This window comes from Eretmochelys imbricata, chromosome 9 (genome assembly GCF_965152235.1).
Source record: "Eretmochelys imbricata isolate rEreImb1 chromosome 9, rEreImb1.hap1, whole genome shotgun sequence".
Taxonomy (NCBI): domain Eukaryota; kingdom Metazoa; phylum Chordata; order Testudines; family Cheloniidae; genus Eretmochelys; species Eretmochelys imbricata.
Window position 1 is genome coordinate 56,402,312 of NC_135580.1, and position 9,466 is coordinate 56,411,777.

The window sequence follows — 9,466 nt, forward strand, 5'->3', positions numbered from 1 at the left end:
TGACATGGTCCTGGCACACTAAGAGTAGGGTGTTCCCAAGAGACCATTAGCCAAGGGCTAGCTACGTTTCCTACATTCTGAATGTTAGTGAGAGCTCCTTACAGCGGTGGCTCAATAAACAGTGTGGGCTTGGCAAGCAGAGTAATTCCATGTGCCATAGGGTACCAGTGGAGCCATCTCTAGACCTACAAACCCCTCTTCATTAGGGTCAGGCACTTGGTCATCCTGGAGCAACAAGGTGGAATGAGCCAGCTGACACGGTCTGGTAATAGCACCTGTGACATCATTAAAATCTTCCAACAGGATGACACTGTTGCTAGAGTCCAGTTCAGCAGGCTAATGGAGGTGACTTGGGCTTGTTGCCATGTGGACCAAGTTATTTTCCTAAACAGTGAGCAATATTAATGATGTCATAGGGGCTGCCAGAGGGCCAGATCTAATTGGTTTAGTCCTCCAGCAAATCCACATGTAATGATATCTCTGAGCTATGCCATAGCCCGGTGTGGAAGGGCTGCAGAGTACTTGCCTGTTCTGATTGCAGCACAGTGCTGAGACAGTATTATTACCCATGCTTGGTGTATGAGAATAGTCCAGTCTGACCACTGGAGTGGCCTTCTGCAGTATCATAGTGGTCAAAGGTCATTCTGAAAGCAGACCCTGCATAGATAGAGACCAACACTCAATTTTTAAGTCTCCCTTCCTCATAAATCAACCAGTTAGTTTAAACATTAGGGGCTGTGTTGTTGGGCACCTTTGAAGAGGCTCAGATGGGACGGATGCATGGAAATGTAAAGGGCACCGGGGGAGGGGAGTAAAGAAAGCTGGAGTCTTCCCCTTCCTCTCCTTCACGCTCCAGTGAAATCTAATCCTCATTCTTGAACTCTCGTGTCACTGTCTTGGCCCACAGCTCCCAGCAGACTGATGTAGCCAAGCTGTTCGTTCTCGCTCCCCGTCAGAGGGAAGAACCTTGCAGATGAAGTCATGGGAATGAAACCTCCAGCCATCCCTGAAAGCAAAGCAGTGTGGATGGAAAGTCAACGTGTGGCCTCTTGCCTGTCTATGGGACTCCCCCTTGAGGCCCAGCAGTCAGTAACCAAGTGAAACTAACCCAACCAAACGCTGGCAGTGTCTTCCCACCATACACAAGCCTGGTCAGCCCAGGGAGGGACAGCTGAGCATAGGGAGATGGTTTCCTGTATGCTATGGCAGGCTGCTTGCCAGCTGTCAGTGGGACAGGGTGAAGAGGAGCAAAATACCTTTGCCTCGGTTACCTCCTCTGGGGTCCAAAGGGTTTGCAGCGCATGTAAAATGAGCTGTGAGTATGTCCCACATATGGCCTGGACACTTGGCTCTGTTGTTTGCAGGCTGTAAAGCAGACAAGCTTCGCGGGGAGGGGATGGAATGCAGGGCATTCAAAGGAGTCTTGAAATATCTCTATTAAATGCATCAAAAAAAGGTACAATCACTGGCAGCTGCAGGGCTGTGATAACTCACCTGTGACTGCTGGGGTAGGGATGGGGGGCCTGCAGCAGCCTTTCCAAGCAGGGGTTTTGGAACACACCCTAATCCATGTGTGACACTATGCCCTATATTTTTCATAGAGATATTGTTATGATATGAATATGACATAAATAAGGTATGTTTTATGCAAGATGAGTCATGTGCGATATTATTAGAAAGGTTATGATTTACTGAATGTGATTATCCTATTTGCATGCATGTATCATTTCTGTATCTGAAGTTAAGAATATTGACGATCAGTTGCAAAAGTGTTCGCATCTGTGGAACACCCACCAGACAAAATGCAATCAGTCTGGCTGGTTAGTCAATAAACCATTAGGGAAAACAATAGGTCTTTGAAGATCCCACCACCCTGAGAAGCTTTCTGGGATGCTGCTTTGACACTGCAGGGTCATGTGATCATGTCACTTGGTACTGGACACCATCTTAAACTGCTGGTATTTTTCCACTAGTAGGGGGTGGGGATCAAACTGGGAAACAAAGGATTCCCACCATATATAAATCCTATTTAAGGCTGGGAAGTGAGTTAATCAGCATCGGTTCTTCACTGAATCCCCGCCCAAGATGACTGCTAAAAACACCTAAGGCCTTGGGTACACTTGCAAGTTAGAGCACATTAAATCAGCCCCGGGCACCCTAACTCCTGAGGTGTCCACACTGGCAAGGCACTTAGAGCGCCTGGACTGTGCAGCTGGAGCATCCCTGGTAATCCACCTCCATGAGAAGCCCTGGCTGAAATGCCCGGGTGTCAGTGTGGACGATGTGTTGCATTACTGCACTGTGATTGGCCTCCAGAAATGTCCCATAATCCCTTGAAGTCAGGTGGCCACTGTTGTCATTGTTTTGAACTTGGCTGCAGGCATGGGGATATCCCCTTTCAAAGTTCCGTTTCTGACAGCCAGCATTGGCCATTATCTTTGAAAACTCGTGGCGAACCGAGGAAGTCCCGGATGACTGGAAAAAGGCTAATGTAGTGCCAATCTTTAAAAAAGGGAAGAAGGAGGATCCTGGGAACTACAGGCCAGTCAGCCTCACCTCAGTCCCTGGAAAAATCATGGAGCAGGTCCTCAAAGAATCAATCTTGAAGTACTTGCATGAGAGGAAAGTGATCAGGAACAGCCAGCATGGATTCACCAAGGGAAGGTCATGCCTGACTAATCTAATCGCCTTTTATGATGAGATTACTGGTTCTGTGGATGAAGGGAAAGCAGTGGATGTATTGTTTCTGGACTTTAGCAAAGCTTTTGACATGGTCTGCCACAGTATTCTTGTCAGCAAGTTAAGGAAGTATGGGCTGGATGAATGCACTATAAGGTGGGTAGAAAGCTGGCTAGATTGTCGGGCTGAACGGGTAGTGATCAATGGCTCCATGTCTAGTTGGCAGCCGGTATCAAGTGGAGTGCCCCAAGGGTCGGTCCTGGGGCCGGTTTTGTTCAATATCTTCATAAATGATCTGGACGATGGTGTGGATTGCACTCTCAGCAAATTTGCGGATGATACTAAACTGGGAGGAGTGGTAGATACGCTGGAGGGGAGGGATAGGATACAGAAGGACCTAGACAAATTGGAGGATTGGGCCAAAAGAAATCTGATGAGGTTCAATAAGGATAAGTGCAGGGTCCTGCACTTAGGATGGAAGAATCCAATGCACCGCTACAGACTAGGGACCGAATGGCTAGGCAGCAGTTCTGCGGAAAAGGACCTAGGGGTGACAGTGGACGAGAAGCTGGATATGAGTCAGCAGTGTGCCCTTGTTGCCAAGAAGGCCAATGGCATTTTGGGATGTATAAGTAGGGGCATAGCGAGCAGATCGAGGGACGTGATCGTTCCCCTCTATTCGACATTGGTGAGGCCTCATCTGGAGTACTGTGTCCAGTTTTGGGCCCCACACCACAAGAAGGATGTGGATAAATTGGAGAGAGTCCAGCAAAGGGCAACAAAAATGATTAGGGGTCTAGAACACATGACTTATGAGGAGAGGCTGAGGGAGCTGGGATTGTTTAGCCTGCAGAAGAGAAGAATGAGGGGGGATTTGATAGCTGCTTTCAACTACCTGAAAGGGGGTTCCAAAGAGGATGGCTCTAGACTGTGTTCTCAATGGTAGCAGATGACAGAACAAGGAGTAATGGTCTCAAGTTGCAGTGGGGGAGGTTTAAATTGGATATTAGGAAAAACTTTTTCACTAAGAGGGTGGTGAAACACTGGAATGCGTTACCTAGGGAGGTGGTAGAATCTCCTTCCTTAGATATTTTTAAGGTCAGGCTTGACAAAGCCCTGGCTGGGATGATTTAACTGGGAATTGGTCCTGCTTCGAGCAGGGGGTTGGACTAGATGACCTTCAGGGGTCCCTTCCAACCCTGATATTCTATGATTCTATGATTCTATGCTTATCTGCTCCGGGACAAAGCAAACCATTACTGTGGAATGCTGCTGCTGCCGAGGCAGGCATGTGTGTGGGGGGGGAGGGGAGGGGAGGCTGATGTCTGAACTTACAAGAAAGCATGCTGGCACACTCTCTGCCCCGCAAAACACACTGTCTCTCCCCCCACATACACACAAGACACTCCCTGTCACACTCCACCCCCCCGCCCCCATTTGAAAAGCACACTGCAGCCACTTGCATGCTGGGATAGCTACCACAATACACTGCTCTCTGTGGCATTGCAAGAGCTGCTAATGTGGCCACGCCACTGCGCTTGCAGCTGACAGTGTAAACACACGGCAGCACTTTCCCTGCTTCTGTCTCTGAGGGCTGGCACTCTACATCTGCAAGTGTAGCCATGCCCTAAGACTGAACTGGGGAAGAACTGGAATCAGGCTACAAGATGTCCGGCCTGTGAAAGGAATATCTGGAGTTCTAAGATGCAAACAAAAGAAGTTTGTCTGCAAGAATCCCTGTAACCTGCTTAAAATAGCATTTGGGATGAGAAATTATTGCTTGTAGCCGGTTTCCTTAGTGTATTAAGCTTAGTTTGCGTGTTTGCTTTGTTTGCTCAGTAATCTACTTTGATCTGTTTGCTATCCCTTATAATCACTTAAAATCTATCCTTTGTAGTTAATAAACTTGTTTTGTTTTCTGAAACCCAGTTTGTGCAATTCATGGGGGTGGGGAGGTGGAGGGCAAAAAACTCTACATATTTTCTTCCACATTGGGTTGGGGGGGCGATTTTCATTAGCATATGCTGTACAGATCTCTGTGCAGTGCAAGACAATACAATTTTGGGTTTACGCTCCAGAGAGGGTGTGCACTTAGGCAGTCCCCAACCTGATTCTTCCCACGCAGAGCTGATCTCAGTGTCTGTGTCTCTCTGCAGCTGTGCATGTCCTTACCTAGAGGAGGTAGAGGGTGTGCTAGAGGAGGCTTGAGGGCTGGATCAGCAAGATAGGGTGAGAGAGCCCAGGCTGGTGGAACGGGCAGGCTCAGTGGGACTCCAGTATATCAAGTGGCACCCCGAAAGCAGGGAAAACCCATCACACAATGGACACGGCAGTACAATGACTCTGGCAAGCTCTCCATCTCTCCTAGCAGTGACCAGGTAGGAGGTTTGATTTCTGGCTGAGTGGGGCACCATCAGTATCTGTGTGGGGATGAGGGAGCACACTCACCTTATCCACAGGGACAGGAAAGCAAGAGCACAGAGTGCACAACGAGCACACTACACTGCTGCTTGCTCCGGGGGTGGGGAACTCTACAGGAGTTGCTGGTGCTAGTTCAGCTGTCTCAAGTGATGTGGCATTTTTTAAAACAGGCCCAGGACTGTCATGCCCAAGCAGCGGTCCCTTTTTTATAGACTCATAGACGATTAGGGTTGGAAGAGACCTCAGGTCATCTAGTCCAACCCCCTGCTCAAAGCAGAACCAACACCAACTAAATCATCCCAGCCAGGGCTGTGTCAAGCCAGGCCTTAAAAGCCTCTAAGGATGGAAATTCCACCACATCCCTAGGTAACCCATTCCAGCACTTCACCAATCCTCCTAGTGAAATAGTTTTTCCTAATATCCAACCTAGACCTCCCCCACTACAACTTGAGACCATTACTTCTTGTTCTGTCATCTGCCACCATGAGAACAGCCAAGACCCATCCTCTTTGGAACCCCCCTTCAGGTAGTTGAAAGCAGCTATCACTCACTCTTCTCTTCTGCAGACTAAACATCCCAGTTCCCTCAGCCTCTCCTCGTAAGTCATGTGCGCCAGACCCCTGATCATTTTCGTTGCCCTCCGCTGGACTCTCTCCAATTTGTTCACATCCTTTCTGTAGTGGGGGGCCCAAAACTGAACACAATACTCCAGATGTGGCCTCACCAGTGCCAAATACAGGGGAATAATCACTTCCCTCTATCTGCTGGCAATGCTCCTACTAATGCAGCCCAATATGCCATTGGCCTTCTTGGCAACAAGAGCACACTGCTGACTCATATCCAGCTTCTCATCCACTGAAATCCCCAGGTCCTTTTCTGCAGAACTGCTGCCTAGCCAGTCGGTCCCTAGTCTGTAGCGGTGCATGGGATTCTTCCATCCTAAGTATCTCAAGTCTTAGCCAGGTGGTGAGTAAACATCCTTTAATATATTCTGTCTGAGAAAGGGCAATATTGCCACCATCTAGACCGTACTGAATCAGGGGCTGCAGGGTGCTCAGCCTGTGAAAGTCCTGTGATTCCTCCAGGTAGGATTAAAGATGTGTTACACAAACTACAGATTATATCATATTTTGCAATGCATGAACTCCGTGTGGGTTGATGGTGGTGCAGGAATGAAAGAAAGACCACTGCCCTTTAGTGGATGGAATCAGAACTGCTCCACTGTGCTGTTTCAGACTGGCAGATTCACCTTCAGCTAATGTGGCAGAGGCCTGTGCCTTTGAGGTGGGCATAGCCTGGTTCTCTCCCCATTGCCACCATGCAGCTTTCAGTGGTTTGGGTGTGGAGCACAGTGCCAGCCCTGCAGGCCATGACTCTGTTCTAATATGGACTAGGTACCTGAGTCTGGTAACAAGGGGCCAGTGCAGACACAGCACTAAGCCAGAGCCAGCGCAGGGCACACTATTTCCATAGTAGTACTATTTCAATAGCAGTAGGTAGGAAAGGTGACAGGTGACAAAGAGGGCGAGCATCTCATTGCAGGCCCCAGTGCACTGTAGGAAGAAGGCCCTGAGCTGCAGGCAGAGGAGTGACATTGGAAAGAAAACAATACAGCAATAGAGCCAGGGGAGAGCTGTTTATTTTCTGCTGTGCTCTGAAACAGTGCTTCAGTTCAGTTTGCAAACATGGTAAGAAGAGTAAATGGTGAGACACATTAGTGCCAGTTATCTGACTCTGGAGATGCCTGCTTAAACTGGATACAAATTGGGACCTCAGATCCCCTAAAATGATCATAACCTGGTTAGCAACATTGCTGCACAAACTGAACATTTGGAGCCAGATCCTTGGAGCTGCTGAGGTCCATGTGTTGCCAGAGCAGCACGTAATGCCTTTAAAGCTGCCACAAAGAGCCCATTACTGATTACAGAGCTGGCAGAATCCTGGACTAGCACAGGAAGCATGTCAGGGTCAGCTGTGCCTTATTGCTGTCTGGCCAGCAACAGCATTGCGAGAGGACCATTCTAGCTCTTGCAACTTAGAGCAGTCCTGTGACTCCTCTAAGTTGTGCCAGCCACCAGTTTGGCCCCTGGCCAGCCCAGGATGGGCAGGGAGACATAAAGGTGGTTTAGTGCTACCTTTGCCTTTCCTCCTAAATACACTGAACATGAGCCTCGCAAAGTTGAACACTGCACCCTTTATTTTTACACGATAAATTTTTATTTCACTAGGAACATTCTGAAACAATTCTGCTGAGCACATCCAATGCTGCATGGCTGTTACTGTGCTGCAGAGAGCTGTCAGCTCCCAACAGCCATGCCGAAAGAAATATTGTCTAGTATGGTAGCCATTCACCATTACCTTGGTTAGAGAGGTACCATGGAGCGTGATCGCACACTTGGTCAGTTCCCACCCCGGAGTAGGTTTGCAGCCTGTTGTGAGCAGGATGACTGGGATCTGGCCATGGGCTGCTCAAAACCCAGGAAAATGGTGCAGAAAACAGCAATATTTCAAAGTTGTTGCCGTCTTGCAGGCTCCGAAATTTTTTCTCAAAATTGTCTGCTGTTATTTTTATCAAAGTCATTTTCCAAATGTTACATTTAACAACAACACCATGATTCACTTGAAGCTTCGATGAACATTTGGCAAAAATATTGTGGCAAATGTTGCTAATGTCAGCAGCAGCTGGAGGTGTAATTCCTGGCTCAGGTTGACATACACGCTTTAGCTCTGCTCATGCTAGCACCCAAAATTAGCAGCCTGGACACCATGGCCTGAGGGTGGCTCAGGCAACCACCCAAGCACAACTCAGGCTGGGGATCCTGGGTCTGTCCTCAGGCAGCTAGCCACGCTGCTATTTTATGTGCTAGCTCAAACAGAGCTATTGTGTGTTCATTGGCCCTGTCATAAAAATAAAGGGTATACAGTGCTAGAAAATCCCTCCTGGTCAGAGGCAAAACCCTTTCACCTGTAAAGGGTTAAGAAGCTAAAATAACCTCGCTGGCACCTGACCAAAATGACCAATGAGGAGACAAGATACTTTCAAAGCTGGAGGAGGGGAAACAAAGGGTCAGTCTGTCTGTGTGATGCTTTTTGCTGGGAACAGATCAGGAATGCAGTCTCAGAAACTCTGTTAAGTAAGTTAGTAAGTAATCTAGCTAGAAATGCGTTAGATTTCCTTTTGTTTAATGGCTGGTAAAATACACTGTGCTGAATGGAATGTATATTCCTGTTTTTGTGTCTTTTTGTAACTTAAGGTTTTGCCTAGAGGGATTCTCTATGTTTTGAATCTGATTACCCTGTAAGGTATTTACCATCCTGATTTTTACAGAGGTGATTCTTTTACCGTTTCTTTAATTAAAATTCTTCTTTTAAGAACCTGATTGCTTTTTCATTGTTCTTAAGATCCAAGGGTTTGGGTCTGTGTTCACCTGTACAAATTGGTGAGGATTTTTATCAAGCCTTCCCCAGGAAAGGGGGTGTAGGGCTTGGGGAGATATTTTGGGGGAAGACGTCTCTAAGTGGGCTCTTTCCCTGTTCTTTGTTTAACATGCTTGGTGGTGGCAGCATAGGGTTCAAGGACAAGGCAACGTTTGTACCTTGGGGAAGTTTTTAACCTAAGCTAGTAAGAATAAGCTTCAGGGGTCTTTCATGCAGGTCCCCACATCTGTACCCTAGAGTTCAGAGTGGGGAAGGAACCTTGACAGGCCCAAGATGAGAATCATACCTGCCAGCTGCAGTGTAGACAAACCCTGGGTCTCACTGACTGGGGATGACCCACCCCAAAAGGGTTTTGGTGGAGAGGCTCTTCTCTGAACCTTCTCCAGGAGGTTTGTTTGGAGAGGGAGCTGGTGATCCCAGGTTGAGCTGAGTCAGGGTGATAGATAAAGCAGCACGGGAGGATTTAGCAGCATCAGTGGAGATGACATGGCTAAATCATAGCCTGACTCTGTGAGAGGGGCCCCCACAGAGACTGCTTTGCTGTCTTCAGACTCTTGATGGGCCAATGGCTGCTCTCAGTTTCACTAGTGTAACTCCAAAGTGACCCAGTGAAGTCAGTGGAGGCACTCTGTATTTCACTGATGTAACTGAGAACAAAATGTGGCCCCATAGCACAACACTCAGTGAATGTGGAAGACAGGACTGACAAGTGCTCAGCTGTAGGCTTTGAACCCGGGTTGTAGGTGAAAGAAACAGTTTGAAAGAAATGACTTACTTGCAGACAGCAAAAAAATAAAAGAAATGACCAATTACCAGGCCCTTTTCTCTCTGCTCATTAGCATCACTAAGAGCTAAGTGCAGATGGTGGAAGCAAAAACACGACTCCTTTCTACTAAAGCAGCAGCTGACTCAGTATTGGGCTGAGGCT